Consider the following 21,740-nt stretch of genomic DNA (forward strand, 5'->3'; position numbering starts at 1 on the left):
GTGAGGTCTACAGACCAGGGGTTAATAGAACGAAAGGAACAAATGGTGTCGGAACGAGTAATGGCGGAGAAAGTAGTGTCGAAGCAAGTTATGCCAATGTAGTTTGTTATAAATGTGGAAAACCGGGCCACATTATTAGAAATTTCCCGAACCAGGAGAACACGAATGGACAATGCCGCAGAAGAGTTTTCAATATTAATGCGGCAGAGGCACAGGAAGACCCGGAGCTTATTACAGGTACGTTTCTTATTGACAATAAATCTGCTTACGTTTTATTTGATTCGGGTGCGGATAGAAGCTATATGAGTAGAGATTTTTGTGCTAAATTAAGTTGTCTATTGACGCCGTTGGATAGTAAATTTTTACTCGAATTAGCAAACGGAAAATTAATTTCAGCAGATTATATATGCCGGAATCGAGAAATTAAACTGGGTAGCGAAATATTTAAGATTGATTTGATACCAGTAGAGTTAGGGAGTTTTGATGTAATAGTTGGCATGGACTGGCTGAAGGAGATGAAAGCAAAGATCGTATGTTACAAAAATGCAATTCGCATTGTACGAGAAGAAGGAGAACCCTTAATGGTGTACGGAGAAAAGGGCAACACGAAGCTACATCTTATTAGTAATTTGAAGGCACAAAAACTAATAAGAAAAGGTTGCTATGTTGTTCTAGCACACGTCGAGAGAGTACAAACTGAAGAAAAGAGCATTAATGATGTTCCCGTCGCAAAAGAATTTCCCGATGTATTTCCAAAAGAATTACCGGGACTACCTCCACATCGATCTGTTGAATTTCAAATAGATCTTGTACCAGGAGCTGCACCAATAGCTCGTGCTCCTTACAGACTCGCACCCAACGAGATGAAAGAACTGCAAAGCCAACTGCAAGAACTATTAGAACGTGGTTTCATTCGACCAAGCACATCACCATGGGGAGCTCCTGTTTTGTTTGTCAAGAAGAAGGATGGTACATTTCGGTTGTGTATTGACTACAGAGAGTTGAATAAACTTACCATCAAAAACCGTTATCCACTGCCGAGAATTGACGACTTATTTGATCAACTACAAGGCTCATCGGTTTATTCGAAAATCGATTTACGTTCTGGATATCATCAAATGCGAGTAAAGGAGGATGATATTCCAAAAACTGCTTTTAGGACGCGTTATGGTCATTACGAGTTTATGGTTATGCCGTTTGGATTGACTAACGCACCAGCTGTGTTCATGGACCTTATGAACCGAGTGTGTGGGCCATATCTTGACAAGTTTGTCATTGTTTTCATTGATAACATACTTATTTACTCAAAGAATGATCAAGAGTACGAAGAACATTGAGAAAAGTGCTAGAAGTATTGAGGAAAGAAAAATTGTACGCTAAGTTTTCAAAGTGTGCATTTTGGTTGGAAGAAGTTCAATTCCTCGGTCACATAGTGAATAAAGAAGGTATCCAGGTGGACCCGGCAAAGATCGAAACCGTTGAAAAGTGGGAAACCCCAAAAACTCCGAAGCATATACGTCAATTTTTAGGATTGGCTGGTTACTACAGAAGATTCATCCAAGATTTCTCCAAAATAGCAAAACCCTTGACTGCATTAATGCATAAAGGGAAGAAATTTGAATGGAAGGATGAACAAGAGAAGGCATTTTAGTTATTGAAGAAAAAGCTAACTACGGCACCTATATTGTCATTGCCTGAAGGGAATGATGATTTTGTGATTTATTGTGACGCATCAAAGCAAGGTCTCGGTTGTGTATTAATGCAACGAACGAAGGTAATTGCTTATGCGACTAGACAATTGAAGATTCACGAGCAAAATTATACAACTCACGATTTGGAATTGGGTGCTGTTGTTTTTGCATTAAAGACTTGGAGACATTATTTATATGGGGTCAAAAGTATTATATATACCGACCACAAAAGTCTCCAACATATATTTAATCAGAAGCAACTGAATATGAGACAACGCAGGTGGATTGAACTGTTGAATGATTATGATTTTGAGATTCGATACCACCCGGGGAAGGCAAATGTGGTAGCCGACGCTTTGAGTAGAAAGGACAGAGAACCTATACGGGTAAAAGCTATGAATATAATTATTCGTACTAACCTTATTACTCAAATAAAGGAGGCGCAACAGGGGGTTGTAAAAGAAGGAAAGTTGAAGAATGAGATACCCAAAGGATCAGAGAAACATCTTAATATTCGGGAAGACGGAACCCGATATAGGGCTGATAGAATTTGGGTACCAAGGTTTGGAGATGTGAGAGAAATGGTACTTAAAGAAGTACATAAAACCAGATATTCAATATATCCCGGAGCGGGGAAGATGTATAAAGATCTCAAGAAACACTTTTGGTGGCCGGGTATGAAAGCCGATATTGCTAAATATGTAGGAGAATGTTTGACGTGTTCTAAGGTCAAAGCTGAACATCAGAAACCATCAGGTCTACTACAACAAACTGAAATCCCGGAATGGAAATGGTGTAATGACCCGCACTTTTTCGATCGTTCTATACTTATAAGATTAATATTTATATAAATTAAACCTTACCAACATGATAAGCAATCCAAATTGTTGAGATTTATGTTTCCGAAAAGAGTTTTACACAACGTTTGACCGTCTAGTTTGACCGATGATATCACGAACTATACAATATATGATAATTATATGTTTGTGTATATATATGTATATATACATATTTAACATGATTAATGAATGTTTTAATATCTCATTTTATATTAATAACAATAAGTTATAAGTATATTATGAAACTACTAACTTAAGTTTTCAAAACGATAACCATACGTAACGTTATTTGACATAAATACTTATAACCTATAATGTTTATACATATATCGTATATGTAATGTATTTAATCACTTTTAAGGACTTAAATACATAAAATCATATAAGTGTATTCACAAAAGATAGCTATATTTGAATCCTCATTCTATTTTTCACAAGATTTCTATACGTATATCTAGAGTATATGTACTCGTATCATACCTAACTTCTATACGTATTTACTATTGGTATATACACATCAAATCACCACCTAACTAGCCCTTGTTACTGCCCTAAGGTAGAGGTAATTGCTTTTGTATGATTGTTTGACAAATACACAAGATTACAAGCTTAAAATTTTGTCCTTGCTCCCCCATTTGTCACGTTTTTAAGGACCAACACCAAACCATTTTTAGCTCACCATTCTTACTCTTAAACCACTCTCTAATTCACCTACTTACAAGTTCTAAGAACTCCATAATCATTCAGCAAGAAACCTTGAAGATCTAACCATAGAAACAAGCTTTAAACACCATAAGAAAACCCTTACAAAAACACTTCAAGAATTCTTCCAAGAACACAAACTTACTTCCAATCTTTCATCCAATTCCATCACCCTTTTGGTTCTAGGTTCTTACTCCTCTTTTACAGCAACCTTGTCCAAGGAACTTGAGGTAGTAACTATGTTCATAACCTTATTCGATTCATATATATATAGCTATCTTATTTTGTGGTATAAAATTTTAACAACAAGAACATAGTTTGAATGTTTTTAAACTTGTTTGCAAACTAAATAGATCCTTCTAACTTAACTTTTAAAATACTTCAAGACCTGTAATATATCTTAAATATATGCTAATTTAACAAGGTTTAACTTGGTTTTTCAAAGAACACCTTAAAAACTGTTTTTACGACGTCGGAGTGTAACCGGGGGCTGTTTTGGGTTGGATAATTAAAAACCATCTTAAACTTTGAATTGGAGGTTTATTTTCTGGAAAAATGATTTTTACTATGAATATGTTAACGCATAAAAATTTTATGATTTAACTCAAAGTATAAGTATTTTTAGAAAAATAATCATTTAAGGTTGTTTACATGATGGAAAATGATTAACTTCATAAGTTTCACCAAAGTTTGACCTAAGACCTGTGATTTCGAATACAAACTAAGGTATTTACAGTTCATATTCTTAAAGAGGGACTCGATCCAAGGAAGTGGCAAGTTGAACCAACGAAAACGGAGTTGTAACGAAGAAACTATGACCAAAACGAAATCGGATATCCAAGACTAATTTAGCTACGTGATTAATTGGAAAAAAATTAAATAAATCACATCTTTCTAAAATAACATGATATTTTATATATATGTACTCATAATTTAATTTTATATGGTTCAGGATCACCCGTAAACAATACGAGAAGATTAATCATAAGATCCCATGATTGTACGCAACACGTCATTTGACAACACCGGTACTTTATGTACGCAACACGTCATTTGACAACACCGGTACCGTGGGTCAAGATTAATCTCGACCAATACATATACGATGGGGTTTTTATTTATTTCATTGGGGGTTTATTAATCACCTAAAAATGAACCATTTAAAATTGAATTACTAACATCGAACTGCTAACTACGGACTAAGGAATTATTAAAAGTATTATAAGTATATATATGTGACGATTGTTTAAAAAGAAAAGGTATTGATATATTATATATGGTTAGGTTTGTGATATCAATCGGAGACCAAGTCAAAATTACATATCTTCAAGACGAAAGTGAGTATATAGTCCCACTTTTAAACTCTAAATATTTCGGGATGAGAATACATGTATTTTATGTTTTACGATATGGACACAAGTAACTGAAAAATATATTCTACGTTGAGTTGTACCACTGGCATACTTCCCTGTAGCTTGGTAACTGTTATTTACAGCGGTATTGTAAACGCGAATCCTGTTGATAGATCTATCGGGCCTGACAACCCCAACCGGACTGGACGACCAGTATTCAACGGTTGCACAGTACTTCGTTTCGTGACTACACTTGGTACGGTGTAGTAAGATTTCATAATAAAGGGAATATGCGACGTGATTAAATGTTAAGTATGGTTACCAAGTGCTCAACCACTTAGAATATTTTTATTAAAATGTTTACATATGAAATCTTGTGGTCTACATTTATACCGCTGCCGGCATTAAACCTATATCTCACCAACTTTATGTTGACGTTTTAAACATGTCTATTCTCAGGTGATAATTAGAAGCTTCCGCTGCAACATGTTGAATTTAAACAAGATCTTGAGTATGCATATTTGTGTCAAAAATTAAACTGCATATCGGAGGATTTGTAATGTAAAATATGCTAGAAATCGTATTGTTATCATCACATGTAAAGTTTGTAAGTCTAAGATTATCGCTAAATGATAATCATCTTTTTATTGTCTAAAGCTTGTATTAAAATAAGAGTTATGGTTTGTAATGTAAAATAAATGCAGTTGTTCTTTTAAAAATGTCGCATTTAGAGGTCAATACCTCGCAATGAAATCATACGTTATCTAACCCGTTCTTATGGTTAAGGACGGGTTATGACATGTGGTATCAGAGCGGTGGTCTTAGCGAACCAGGTTTGCATTAGTGTGTCTAACTGATAAGTCGTTAGGATACATTAGTAAGTCTGGACTTTGACCGGGTCTGATTTAAAAACCATTGCTTATCATTGTTGGTTAAAATTTATATGTAAATATTATGTAGTACTAATGGGTTAGTTGTTGTGTGATAGATGTCGGGCTCAAAACTTGTCATCACGTTCAGCGACTCCGAACCAGAATCTTCAGATGGTGTTCCAGTCATTAACCTATCCGATGACGAAAATAATATCTTTGGGGAAGACTCACAAATTCCGGATGAACCGACTATAGAGAACCCGGAAAGTGAACCCGAGGAGGAAAGTGAACCCGAGGAAGAAATACAGGAAATTACAAAAGACGAGTTCGAACTAGGAAAGAAACGAAAGGCTAATGAATTAGAAAATTCAAATCCCGAGTTTAGTAAGGATGATGTGGCACCAACTCCACTAGACACTACCACCCCTATTCCCGCTATTCCTATTCGTTCTATCCCGGCATCCAGTTCTTCAGTCCCACAGCCAAAATATAGGCAGACAGCCAGGATAAGCGTTAAGCGATTCTTTGAACCTAAACGTCCTAGAAAATAGACCAAACGATGCGCTGCCGTATTAAACCATGGGATCATATAATGTTTTGTATAATATTATTAGTGTGGTTTGTTTAATGTTCGATGTAAGATAAGCATATGTAAAATAGTGAAGTGTGAAATGCAATAATTTTCCATGGTTAAGTATTATTTAGATGGTAGTAATTGATTCTGTACTAAGCTATTAAGTATGGACATTAACGGGTAGGTACTACCCTAGATATAATTATAAAACGCTAATAAGAAGAAAAGGCTTTTATAATAATACCTGGTTCATATTATTAATAAGCTATAATGTACTGTAAATATACACTACATCTATAATATTCCATGTGAATAATTATTTTCTTTTCATTCTTATAGAAGAATATGGCGCGATTGAACCGAATGACGGAACAAGAAATCCAGGAACTCATCAATCAGCGAGTGAACGACAGAATGTTATGGTTCGAGGCTGCAAGAGGTGCTGCAGTTAACCCAAATCCTCGTGTGGGGTGCACTTACAAAACTTTTCAAGCTTGCAAGCCCTCATCATTCAGTGGAACAGAAGGACCGATCGGTTTAACCCGGTGGATAGAAAAGATGGAGACTGTGTTTAAAATCAGTGGTTGTGTTGAAAAGGACATGACCAAGTATGCATCGTGCACTTTACAAGATAGTGCACTCACGTGGTGGAAAAATTATGTGAAGGCTGTAGGAGGAGATGTAGCTTATGATACTCCTTGGGAAGAATTCAAAACAATGTTAATCAACGAGTATTGTCCAAGGAACGAGGTTAGAAAGTTGGAAGATGAATTACGAAGCCTGAAGGTTGTTGGTACTGAAATCACCAACTACAATCAGCGATTCATGGAATTAGTTTTGCTATGTCCTGAATTGGTTCCAACCGAAGAACGGAAGATTGAAATGTACAAAGATGGTTTGCCCAAAAAGGTCAAGGCAAATGTTACAGCATCGAAACCTAAGACAATTCATGAAGCTATAACCATGGCAAACGAGCTAATGGATCAGGTCATCATGGATAAGAAAGTATCCAATACTGATGTGAAGGTATCAGGTAACAAAAGAAAGTGGAATGGAAATTATGATCGAGGTAACCAACAACAATCTTTTAAGAAACAAGAAATCACGCAAGGTGCGGGTAGTGGTTTAAGCTTTGGTTATAAAGGACAAAATCCTTTATGCAACCGATGCCACAAACATCACTCTGGTTACTGTAATGTGGTATGCAACAAATGTAATCGAAAGGGTCATCTTGCTGAAGATTGTAGGGCTCTCGTTACAAATACAAATGGTACCAAGACTCCTGCCACCAATGCAAATAGAACTGCTTTGGCTACCATTACTTGTTTTGGGTGTGGGAAACAAGGTCACTATAAGAGCCAGTGCCCGAATCCAGAGAAGAATATCGGACCTGCAAGTGGGAGAGCATTTGTTATTAATGCTAGAGAGGCATGTGAAGACCCGGAGCTTGTTACGGGTACGTTTACCATTAATAACTTATCCGCATCTATTATATTTGATACTGGTGCTGATAGAAGTTACGTGTGTAGAGACTTTCACGCTAAATTGAATTGTTCATCATTACCTCTAGATGCTAAGTACATGATTGAGTTAGCTAATGGTAAACTAATTAAAGCCGATAAAATTTGCCGTGATTGTAAAATAAATTTAGCCGGAGAAACATTTAAGATTGATTTGATACCCGTAGAATTAGGAAGTTTTGATGTAATAATCAGCATGGACTGGATGTCCAAAATAGGAGCTAAAGTTGTGTGCGCCAAGAAGGCAATTCGCATTCCTCGTAAGGATAAAACGCCAGTAATGATTTATGGAGAGAAGGGTAACTCAAAGCTAAAACTCATTAGTTATTTGAAAGCTCATAAGTGCTTGAAGAAAGGGTGCTATGCTATCTTAGCACATGTTAATAAAGTCAAAAAGAAAGAAAAAGAGAAGTGCATCAATGACGTGCCTGTGGCAAGAGATTTTCCTGAAGTATTTCCGGAAGAGTTGCCGGGATTACCTCCATTTAGATCTGTAGAATTTCAAATAGATCTTGTACCAGGAGCTGCACCGGTTGCCCGTGCTCCATATAGACTTGCACCGTCCGAGTTAAAAGAACTTCAGAGTCAGTTAAAAGAATTACTGGATCGTGGATTCATACGACCAAGTACTTCACCGTGGGGAGCTCCAATTTTATTCGTCAAGAAGAAAGACGGATCTTTCCGAATGTGTATAGATTATCGTGAATTAAATAAGTTAACTATCAAGAATCGGTATCCACTACCAAGAATTGACGACTTATTTGATCAACTCCAAGGATCATGTGTGTACTCGAAAATTGACCTAAGATCGGGCTATCATCAATTACGTGTCAAAGAAGAAGATATACCGAAAACTGCTTTTCGGACACGCTACGGTCATTACGAATTTTTGGTCATGCCGTTTGGATTGACGAATGCGCCAGCTGTATTCATGGACCTCATGAATCGAGTTTGTAGTCCATATTTAGATAAGTTTGTTATCGTTTTCATTGATGAGATTCTTATCTATTCCAAGAGTGAGTAAGAGCATGAGCAGCATTTAAGGTTGATATTAGAGTTATTGAGAAAAGAACAGCTATACGCTAAATTTTCTAAGTGTGCTTTCTGGTTGAAAGAAGTGCAATTTCTTGGCCACGTTGTAAGTAGCAAAGGAATTCAGGTTGATCCAGCAAAAATTGAAGCCATTGAAAAATGGGAGACTCCTAAGACACCAATGCAGATACGCCAATTTTTGGGTTTAGCCGGTTATTATAGAAGGTTTATTCAAGATTTTTCCCGAATAGCTAAGCCGTTGACAGCGTTAACGCAAAAAGGGAAGAAATATGAATGGACTTCTGAGCAGGAGAGTGCATTTCAATTACTGAAAAAGAAGTTGACTACGGCGCCTATTTTATCGTTACCAGAAGGGAACGATGATTTTGAAATATATTGTGACGCTTCGCGACAAGGTTTTGGTTGCGTTCTTATGCAACGGAAGAAAGTTATTGCATACGCATCCTGACAATTAAAGATTCACGAGCGGAATTATACGACGCATGATCTAGAATTGGGAGCAGTCGTGTTTGCATTGAAAATATGGAGACACTACTTGTATGGGGTTAAATGCACTGTGTTTACTGATCATAAAAGCCTTCAACATATTTTTGATCAGAAACAGCTGAACATGAGGCAACGTAGGTGGGTCGAGTTAATAAATGACTATGATTGTGAAATTCGTTATCATCCCGGGAAAGCGAACGTGGTGGCCGACGCTCTAAGCAGAAAGGAACGAGAACCAATTCGAGTACGAGCGATGAACATAAAAATTCGCATGAATCTCAACTCACAAATCAAAGAAGTTCAACGAGAAGCACTTACTAAAGAAAATATAGGAAATGAAATAATGAAGAAGTATGAGAAGCAACTCGTTATACGGGAAGATGGAATTCGATATTTTGCAAACCGTATTTGGGTACCGAAGTTGGGTGGATTAAGGAAGTTGATATTGAATGAGGCACATAAGACAAGATACTCGATACATCCTGGAGTTGGAAAGATGTACCAAGATTTTAAGACACATTATTGGTGGCCTAATTTAAAGACAGACGTTGCAACATATGTTGGGGAATGTTTAACTTGTTCCAAAGTCAAAGCTGAACACCAGAAGCTGTCAGGGTTACTTCAACAACCAGAAATCCCAGAATGGAAATGGGATGGTATTACCATGGATTTCATCACGAAGTTACCAAAGACTGCCTGGGGATACGACACCATTTGGGTGATTGTTGATCGTCTCACCAAGTCTGCACATTTCTTACCTATAAAGGAAACGGATAGAATGGAGAAACTATTACGATTGTATATAAAGGAAGTTGTTTCAAGGCATGGAATACCTATTTCCATTATATCCGATCGTGATAGTAGATTTACATCAAAGTTCTGGCAATCACTACAGGAGGCCCTAGGAACTCGTTTGGATATGAGTACCGCGTATCATCCGCAAACCGACGGGCAGAGTGAAAGAACTATTCAGACTCTTGAAGACATGCTCAGGGCATGTGTGATCGATTTTGGAAACGGATGGGATAAATATCTACCATTAGCAGAATTCTCGTATAATAATAGTTATCATGCGAGCATTAAAGCTGCGCCATTCGAAGCATTGTACAGAAGGAAGTGTAGATCTCCTATTTGTTGGAATGAAGTAGGAGATCGACAATTAACTGGTCCCGAGATCATACACGAAACGACTGAGAAGATAGTACAAATCAAGGAGAGATTGAAAATAGCCCGTAGTCGCCAAAAGAGCTACGCCGATGTTCGAAGGAAACCATTAGAGTTTCAGATCGGTGACATGGTTATGTTAAAGGTGTCACCGTGGAAAGGTGTAATACTCTTCGGAAAAAGGGGTAAACTGAACCCAAGATATGTAGGCCCGTTCAAGATTATCGAACGCATTGGACCGGTAGCTTATCGACTCGAGTTACCACAACAACTCGCCGGAGTACATAATACATTTCACATCTCAAACCTTAAGAAGTGTCTTGCAAAGGAAGACCTCACCATTCCTCTTGAAGAAATCCATGTCGACGAGAAACTACAATTCATCGAAGAACCAATCGAAATCATGGATCGTGAAGTTAAACGGCTCAAGCAGAGCAACATACCGATCGTTAAGGTTCGTTGGAATGCTCGAAGGGGTCCCGAGTTTACTTGGGAACGAGAGGATCAAATGAAACAAAAATATCCACACTTGTTTTCCGATGACGCAAAATAGGTACAATTTTAAAATTTCGGGACGAAATTTATTTAACGGGTAGGTGCTGTAATGACCCGCACTTTTTCGATCGTTCTATACTTATAAGATTAATATTTATATAAATTAAACCTTACCAACATGATAAGAAATCCAAATTGTTGAGATTTATGTTTCCAAAAAGAGTTTTACACAACGTTTGACCGTCTAGTTTGACCGATGATATCACGAACTATACAATATATGATAATTATACGTTTGTGTATATATATGTATATATACATATTTAACATGATTAATGAATGTTTTAATATCTCATTTTGTATTAATAACAATAAGTTATAAGTATATTATGAAACTACTAACTTAAGTTTTCAAAACGATAACCATACGTAACGTTATTTGACATAAATACTTATAACCTATAATGTTTATACATATATCGTATATGTAATGTATTTAATCACTTTTAAGGACTTAAATACATAAAATCATATAAGTGTATTCACAAAAGATAGCTATATTTGAATCCTCATTCTATTTTTCACAAGATTTCTATACGTATATCTAGAGTATATGTACTCGTATCATACCTAACTTCTATACGTATTTACTATTGGTATATACACATCAAATCACCACCTAACTAGCCCTTGTTACTGCCCTAAGGTAGAGGTAATTGCTTTTGTATGATTGTTTAACAAATACACAAGATTACAAGCTTAAAATTTTGTCCTTGCTCCCCCCTTTGTCACGTTTTTAAGGACCAACACCAAACCATTTTTAGCTCACCATTCTTACTCTTAAACCACTCTCTAATTCACCTACTTACAAGTTCTAAGAACTCCATAATCATTCAGCAAGAAACCTTGAAGATCTAACCATAGAAACAAGCTTTAAACACCATAAGAAAACCCTTACAAAAACACTTCAAGAATTCTTCCAAGAACACAAACTTACTTCCAATCTTTCATCCAATTCCATCACCCTTTTGGTTCTAGGTTCTTACTCCTCTTTTACAGCAACCTTGTCCAAGGAACTTGAGGTAGTAACTATGTTCATAACCTTATTCGATTCATATATATATAGCTATCTTATTTTGTGGTATAAAATTTTAACAACAAGAACATAGTTTGAATGTTTTCAAACTTGTTTGCAAACTAAATAGATCCTTCTAACTTAACTTTTAAAATACTTCAAGACCTGTAATATATCTTAAATATATGCTAATTTAACAAGGTTTAACTTGGTTTTTCAAAGAACACCTTAAAAACTGTTTTTACGACGTCGGAGTGTAACCGGGGGCTGTTTTGGGTTGGATAATTAAAAACCATCTTAAACTTTGAATTGGAGGTTTATTTTCTGGAAAAATGATTTTTACTATGAATATGTTAACGCATAAAAATTTTATGATTTAACTCAAAGTATAAGTATTTTTAGAAAAATAATCATTTAAGGTTGTTTACATGATGGAAAATGATTAACTTCATAAGTTTCACCAAAGTTTGACCTATGACCTGTGATTTCGAATACAAACTAAGGTATTTACAGTTCATATTCTTAAAGAGGGACTTGATCCAAGGAAGTGGCAAGTTGAACCAACGAAAACGGAGTTTTAACGAAGAAACTATGACCAAAACGAAATCGGATATCCAAGACTAATTTAGCTACGTGATTAATTGGAAAAAAATTAAATAAATCACATCTTTCTAAAATAACATGATATTTTATATATATGTACTCATAATTTAATTTTATATGGTTCAGGATCACCCGTAAACAATACGAGAAGATTAATCATAAGATCCCATGATTGTACGCAACACGTCATTTGACAACACCGGTACTTTATGTACGCAACACGTCATTTGACAACACCGGTACCGTGGGTCAAGATTAATCTCGACCAATACATATACGATGGGGTTTTTATTTATTTCATTGGGAGTTTATTAATCACCTAAAAATGAACCATTTAAAATTGAATTACTAACATCGAACTGCTAACTACGGACTAAGGAATTATTAAAAGTATTATAAGTATATATATGTGACGATTGTTTAAAAAGAAAAGGTATTGATATATTATATATGGTTAGGTTTGTGATATCAATCGGAGACCAAGTCAAAATTACATATCTTCAAGACGAAAGTGAGTATATAGTCCCACTTTTAAACTCTAAATATTTCGGGATGAGAATACATGTATTTTATGTTTTACGATATGGACACAAGTAACTGAAAAATATATTCTACGTTGAGTTGTACCACTGGCATACTTCCCTGTAGCTTGGTAACTGTTATTTACAGCGGTATTGTAAACGCGAATCCTGTTGCTAGATCTATCGGGCCTGACAACCCCAACCGGACTGGACGACCAGTATTCAACGGTTGCACAGTACTTCGTTTCGTGACTACACTTGGTACGGTGTAGTAAGATTTCATAATAAAGGGAATATGCGACGTGATTAAATGTTAAGTATGGTTACCAAGTGCTCAACCACTTAGAATATTTTTATTAAAATATTTACATATGAAATCTTGTGGTCTACATTTATACCGCTGCCGGCATTAAACCTATATCTCACCAACTTTATGTTGACGTTTTAAACATGTCTATTCTCAGGTGATAATTAGAAGCTTCCGCTGCAACATGTTGAATTTAAACAAGATCTTGAGTATGCATATTTGTGTCAAAAATAAAACTGCATATCGGAGGATTTGTAATGTAAAATATGCTAGAAATCGTATTGTTATCATCACATGTAAAGTTTGTAAGTCTAAGATTATCGCTAAACGATAATCATCTTTTTATTGTCTAAAGCTTGTATTAAAATAAGAGTTATGGTTTGTAATGTAAAATAAATGCAGTTGTTCTTTTAAAAATGTCGCATATAGAGGTCAATACCTCGCACTGAAATCATACGTTATCTAACCCGTTCTTATGGTTAAGGACGGGTTATGACAAATGGGAAAACATTACCATGGATTTCATTACTAAATTGCCAAGGACTGCAAGTGGTTATGATACTATTTGGGTAATAGTTGATCGTCTCACCAAGTCAGCACACTTCCTGCCAATGAGAGAAGATGAAAAAATGGAGAAGTTGGCGCGATTGTATTTGAAGGAGGTTGTCTCCAGACATGGAATACCCGTCTCTATTATCTCTGATAGGGATGGTAGATTTGTTTCAAGGTTCTGGCAGATGTTGCAACAAGCATTGGGGACTCGTCTAGACATGAGTACTGCCTATCATCCACAAACTGATGGGCAGAGCAATGCTTGAAGACATGCTACGAGCATGTGTTATTGATTTCGGAAATAGTTGGGATCGACACCTACCGTTAAAAGAATTTTCCTACAACAACAGTTATCATTCAGTATTGAGATAGCGCCGTTTGAGGCACTTTATGGTAGAAAGTGCAGGTCTCTGATTTGTTGGAATGAAGTGGGGGATAGACAGATTACGGGTCCGGAGATAATACAAGAAACTACCGAGAAAATCATCTAAATTCAACAACGATTGAAAACCGCCCAGAGTCAACAAAAGAGCTACGCGGACAGTAAAAGAAAAGATATAGAGTTTGAAATTAGAGAAATGGTCATGCTTAAGGTTTCACCTTGGAAAGGCATTGTTCGATTTGGTAAATGGGGGAAACTAAATCCAAGGTACATTGGACCATTCAAGATTAAAGATCGTGTCGGACCAGTAGCTTACCAACTGGAGCTACCTCAACAACTCGCGACTGTACATAACACTTTCCACGTCTCGAATTTGAAGAAATGTTTTGCTAAAGAAGATCTCACTATTCCGTTGGACGAAATCTAAATCAATGAAAAACTTTAATTCATTGAAGAACCCGTCGAAATAATGGATCGTGAGGTTAAGAGACTTAAGTAAAACAAGATACCGATTATTAAGGTTTGATGGAATGCTCGTAGAGGACCCGAGTTCACCTGGGAGCGTGAAGATCAGATGAAGAAGAAATTCCCGCATCTATTTCCAGAAGTTTCGTCAACACCTTCAACAGCTTAAAATTTCGGGACGAAATTTATTTAACGGTAGGTACTGTAGTGACCCGAATTTTTCCATATTTATATATATTAATTGAGATTGATATTTACATGACTAAATGTTTCCAACATGTTAAGCAGTCAAACTTGTTATGACTTGATTAAATGAAATAAGTTTCATATAGACAATTGATCTCCCAAGTTGACCGGCGATTCACGAACGTTACAAAATTGTAAAAACTACATGTTGTGGTATATATAGACATATATATATGGTTTACATAAGATTATGATGATTAAGTATCTCACTAAATATATTAACAATGTGTGATATTGTCACACCCCCAAATTAGGGCCTAGGGTATTTGTGACTAATTATATCAAATCACAGTTGTATAAACGAGAACGACTCTATATGAGACGTTTTGAATAAAACATTTATTAATAAAACAGCGGAAGCATTAAAATTTTTACATCAAATTTAAACTGAAATAATAATAATAGTCTTAATGCAAAGTAAATGTAATGAAATGAAGACTCCATGTAGCAGCATTCAATTCATCAGGTAGCAATCATGACAATCATCTTATTCGTCACCTGAGACAAAACATGCTTAAAGTGTCAACCAAAAAGGTTGGTGAGTTCATTAGTTTATCAAAATCAATCATTTCCGTTATAATAATAGGCCACAAGATTTCAGTTTCATAAATATCCGTACACTAGCAAGTGTATAAAAGCATTCTATAAGTTGTAGGCACCCGGTAACAAGCCTTAACGTTCATGTTTTACCCTCTGAAGTACACCAGATCAGGTGTGTTTAAAATAACCTCGAAGTACTAAAGCATCCCATAGTCAGGATGGGGTTTGTCAGGCCCAATAGATCTATCTTTAGGATTCGCGCCTACCGTACATAGACAAGTAGTTTAATGTTACCAAGCTAAGGGTATATTTCTGGTTTAAACCCACGTAGAATTAGTTTTAGTACTTGTGCATATTTCGTAAAACATTTATAAAAACAACGCATGTATTCTCAGTCCCAAAAATATATATAAAAGGGAGCAAATGAAACTCACCTTAAATAGCAGTTGAAGTATTCCACGCAAGAAAGGAAAGTAAAGCAAGTAAATGACCGAGATATCAACTAGAAGTAGTTCTTTAAGAGAGAAATGAGAGATTAAGGTGTAAGTTTGAAATGAGAAATGTATGTGGTATTTATAGTTGAAAATGTTAGGTAAAAAAAAATTAAAATAAAATAAGTAAATCTTAAAAGTTAAAATAAGAAAAATTATTTTGTATTTTTATTAAAAGTAAATCTTAAAAGTTAAAATAAGAAAAAGTAGTTTGTATTTTTTTTAAAAGTAAAATCTTAAAAGTTAAAATAAGAAAAAGTATTTTGTATTTTTATTAAAAGTAAATTTTAAAAGTTAAAATAAGAAAAAGTAGTTTGTATTTTTATTAAAAGTAAAATCTTAAAAGTTAAAATAAGAAAAAGTAGTTTGTATTTTTATTAAAAGTAAAATCTTAAAAGTTAAAATAAGAAAAAGTATTTTGTATTTTTATTAAAAGTAAATCTTAAAAGTTAAAATAAGAAAAAGTAGTTTGTATTTTTATTAAAAGTAAAATCATAAAAGTTAAAATAAGAAAAAGTAGTTTGTATTTTTATTAAAAGTAAAATCTTAAAAGTTAAAATAAGAAAAAGTAGTTTGTATTTTTATTAAAAGTAAATCTTAAAAGTTAAAATAAGAAAAAGTAGTTTGTATTTTTATTAAAAGTAAATCTTAAAAGTTAAAATAAGAAAAAGTAGTTTGTATTTTTATTAAAAGTAAATCTTAAAAGTTAAAATAAGATAAAGTAGTTTGTATTTTTATTAAAAGTAAATCTTAAAAGTTAAAATAAGAAAAAGTAGTTTGTATTTTTATTAAAAGTAAATCTTAAAAGAAAAGTAGTTTGTATTTTTATTAAAAGTAAATCTTAAAAGAAAAAGTAGTTTGTATTTTTGTATTTATTTATTAAAAGTAGATATAGTTTTGATTTTTTTTTTTGTATAAAATTCTAAAAAAAAATTTGTTTAATATATTTCTAAGAACATTTAACATTTTATTTCTATATTTGTTTAATTATTAAATACGAATTTTATATAAAAATTATTATTATATTTAGTTTTTATAAAAATTAAAATTTATGATTATTAATTTATAGTTTTTATTAGTTTTATAAATGCTATAATATTATGTATTATTGAGTTAATTATATATTCTATTAACTAAATAACAAAAGTAATATAAATATTATATATATATATATTCATTGATGTAATTATGTTATATTATATATCATAATCTTATTTATAATATTTATAATTATATTATTTATTTTAAGCGTACGTTTATTCGGTCAACGTTAAATTTATTCGTATATAACAACTCTAGATATTTTAGTAAAATCGGAAGTCAAAAAGTGAGGGTTGTTAAAGTACCTACCCGTTAAAAGAAATTTCGTCCCGAAATTTAGTTTTTGCCATCAATCGGCGTTGTTCGTACCTAAACGAGGATATTTACGTTTTATCTGGTCTTCACGTTCCCAGGTAGGTTCGGGGCCTTTCGTGAATTCCAACGGATAGAATATTGTTCTGTTTCATGCATTTAAATAATACGAACCCTAATTTCTTACAGGTTCTTCTATAAAGTGCATTTTATCATTAATGCGGAGGTTATCTAAAGGATTAATAAGAGTGTCATTTGACTAGGTTATCTTCAAAAGGGATGATGGTGTTATACGAGCATTTTAGTAAACTGAACACATGAAATGTGTTATGAATAGTATTGAGCTTATTTAAAACTTTGAGTGTTTATGTCACAATATTAGGGTAGACAAAACATAGAGTAGTTCATGAAAATTATAGTCATGAAGTTTGATAGAGATCATCATTGTTTACAACAAGAATATTGTAATGATGAATATAAGTTGAAAAAAATAAAGTTTTATCACTACTGAATAATATGGATAAAACGATTTGATTATAGGAAGCGTATAAACGAAGCTATTGTAAAAGAGTGAATGAGAAATTAAATGTTCGCCTTAACTTTTGACGTAGTCATGATTGATTTTCGGAATTCAAGGGATTAAAGGAAATCTTCGTAATCCATAAGATTTGATTCTCCGGTAATTAAGGAATTTGAAATTTTCTTTGATTAAATGAGGTGAATTGCTTCAATTGCTGTGTTTGGAATTTTGCTATAAATTAGCTTCTTCCTTTTCATTATCTTCACCACTTCTATACTTTCTTCCTCAATTCATACTTCCAAAGATTGTGAGAATGCTCCATCCAGTTCTTATCCTGGATATTTTTCTGACTATCATTTCAGTCATTCTTCTTTTTCATTTACCACTAGAGGAATTTGTTTTCTTCTACTATTACCTTGGGGTTATAGTGTTTTTAATTCTCCCATGTCTTTACGTTGCAATACGTATTGATATACACGGTTTGTAATTTCAGTATTGTTATCGGGCTACATATTTTCCCTTATATGTCGGAGCTCTTTGCCTTTTTATTCTCCTCTCGACTCTAAGTAAAGCGAGTAATGGTCCATAATTTGTAGGTATGAAGTTTCAAATGGACCTACTGTTCTAAGCGTAATATCACGATTTGATTTGGTAAATTACCAGAATTACTGAGGATAGAACTATCAAGAATATATTTTCTTGATATGTTCAGAGATTAAGTAGAATGTAAGAGTCGTGTAACATGGCAAATGATGATTATAAAGTCTATGAATCATCATCTTTCATTAAAAATTTAGCATGACTTACTGTAATATAATCATGTTGGCCTGACGTCATTATATTATACTAACTCATGCTTCAATTCTCAACACTACTTCAAATCATTCAAAATTTGAATTTAAATTTTACGGAATATAGAAACTTAAACAGTTTTCCTTTATGATGTAATAAAGATATTGCAAAGAGATAATTAATTGCAGACAAGAATCATTATGAAGATATCTTTAGAAATATCGAGGATATTTATAACGAAAGATATGATGATATTTTAGAATTTCTAAAATCGATGGATAATGAAGAAATTATTCTGTAAGGATTTAGAATGCGTAAAAAGATCTTCTGTGATTTCATTCAGAAATCGAATCATCTAGATTCTTTGGTTATAGGTTTAGTCCTTGGGATTTGTCCTTGGTCTCCTTCATGTTTTGCTCAATCCGTCTTTCAATACCAGATATTCTTTTGAGCTTTTCCAATACACAATTCTTTATTATCAAGCTTCTGGTCATTAAGGTCATCTACAGCTTTTGCTGCTTCATCAGCATTCTCAAGGTTAACTGATCTGAATCATTGATTATCAATCCGATATGTTTTCAAGGATTTTGAAGAATGTACAATGTAATATATTAATGTGAATGTTAGATATTTCTTGGGTATTACCTACCCGTTAAAATATTTTCACAATCAACAGTTTGTACAAAAGAATTTTTAAATACAATCTTTATGAAAATATACATACATATATATTTTCTTCATATGTAATTATGGATTTAATAAGTTAATATAATATTAAACTCATTTGATTTACGGTTGAAACGAGAATAAATAATCTCCAAAACTTTAGAGATTACATAATCGTCGAGGAATATTTCTTTAATGAAGTTATGAATCAATACTTCATCGTTCATTGTTATTAATATACCTCAGTAAATGATGTTGATGCTCGTGGATTTCTTGTGAAATTCATAAGGCACAAATGATGTTTTCGAGAAATTTTCGAGTACATCGAAAAATAGGAGTGTAAAATCACACATGCATTTGAATAATACACTTAGTTTATTATGAAATGGAGTTTATTGTACTGAAGCAGTGATTAATGATTGTTAAGTCATTAACGAAGGATGTACATCATAGCGTATTAGTGATATGAATTAACCAAGTAGTACATACTAGTTAAGATTCACACGTAATAGTTTAGTACGAAAAGATTTATTATTGTTCCAAACCATATATATATAAAGTATACATATATAATTCTTCAGGAAGAATGAGTCAATACATCTTAACTCATTATTACTAATATTCCTTAGTATCTATGGGCGTATGATGTCGATGTTTGAGGTACCGATTATGATGTTGAGACGTGGGATGCTGATGTTGTTGTTGGTGAAGCTGATGCTGTTGGTGGTGATGCTGATAGTACTGGTGGTGCTGGTGCTGCTGCTGGTGCTGCTGTTGGTGCTGCTTGTGGTACTTGGTTAGTAAGTGTGAGCCTAGCTACCAAATCGCGCGCTATTTCCTCCAGGGTTTCTACTTTACGCTCGAGTCTATGGATTTGTTCTACCCATTCCTCTGTAAGGTTTGTCAATTCTTGATATTTAGTTCGAAGTCTTCTAACTTCTTCTAATAACCCTTTCTGGTTAGAATTCGGGAGTAGTGGACGAATATTGTCGTTGGTTACATCGAGTCGACCTTCGAGGCGGAAAATCCTTGCGAAAAGAGTGAAAACGGTATTGCGAACAGGTTCGCCGGTAAGCGAATCGAGTACTCCGACGTTTGGTGGTAAGTTTGGCTCGTGATAAGGAGTACCTTCTTCATTTCTCCATAGGGTGAGTATTTCGCGAACCCATCCCCATTTTCTAAAGAAATCACGGTAATTGATCGGTGGGTGTGCTCCTGTCACGCTATCTTTGGAGCTAGAAGAACTTGAGGAATTAGGTGAGAAATCCATATTATGTGTTTGGAATAGGGTTTGATATGAAATGGGTGTTGAATATTGAATGATATATTCGTCTCCTTGAATACGTATATATAGCAGAAAGATTTCCGTAATTTACGGAGGAAATTTAGGAAAAGTGTTAGACAAGGTCTATTGGGAATAGATATGCTAAGATATGATTTGTCTATACTCCAATAATGGCAGTATGACGTGTCGAGATTATAAAATGATAAGTATGTAATCTAATAATCTTTCGATTAAAGACTTTCAATTCGTATACTGTGATAACCCAATGACATTTCCCGGTTCGCAAACCGATGCATAAAGGCATAAGGCATATAAGTTCGTGATATAACAGGGAGTTATATACGTTTGAGTATGAATTATAGGAGTTTCAAAAATCTTGGATAATATTTCATGTAATACATATGTAATACACAAAACCAGGATAGATGACTAAGTGAGTTGTTCTTAATAAGTTCACCACTTATTAAGTGCGTAAGTGACTAAGTGTTGTATGATCACTATAGTCAGGTTTGATATTGTGCACCATACCCAAACATCTATGCCACCGCCGAGTCACTTGAATGATCAATTGTTACCGGTTGGCCCAGGAATTCTCGACCAAAATCTAAGTTTGGCATTCGAAATCCACAAGCGTCCCATAGTGGTACCAAGGATCACCCTAGGCCTTAAGTAGCGTTGACGTTCGAGTAATTTCACATTATCGTGTATGTTATAATCTTAAGATTTAAGTATAGTTTCTAAGGTATAGTGTAGCATTTATCAATTAAAGGCAACAATTAAAGGCACTATGGTCAAGGAAAGTTGTAGTCCTACATTGCTAAGGTACCTAATTGTATAAGGCACACATAAAATGCAATCCTGGTTCTCTACAACAACCTGCTCTGATACCAATCTATCACACCCCCAAATTAGGGCCTAGGGTATTTGTGACTAATTATATCAAATCACAGTTGTATAAACGAGAACGACTCTATATGAGACGTTTTGAATAAAACATTTATTAATAAAACAGCGGAAGCATTAAAAGTTTTACATCAAATTTAAACTGAAATAATAATAATAGTCTTAATGCAAAGTAAATGTAATGAAATGAAGACTCCATGTAGCAGCATTCAATTCATCAGGTAGCAATCATGACAATCATCTTATTCGTCACCTGAGACAAAATATGCTTAAAGTGTCAACCAAAAAGGT

The sequence above is a fragment of the Rutidosis leptorrhynchoides genome, chromosome 8, assembly GCF_046630445.1.
Source record: "Rutidosis leptorrhynchoides isolate AG116_Rl617_1_P2 chromosome 8, CSIRO_AGI_Rlap_v1, whole genome shotgun sequence".
Lineage (NCBI taxonomy): Eukaryota > Viridiplantae > Streptophyta > Magnoliopsida > Asterales > Asteraceae > Rutidosis > Rutidosis leptorrhynchoides.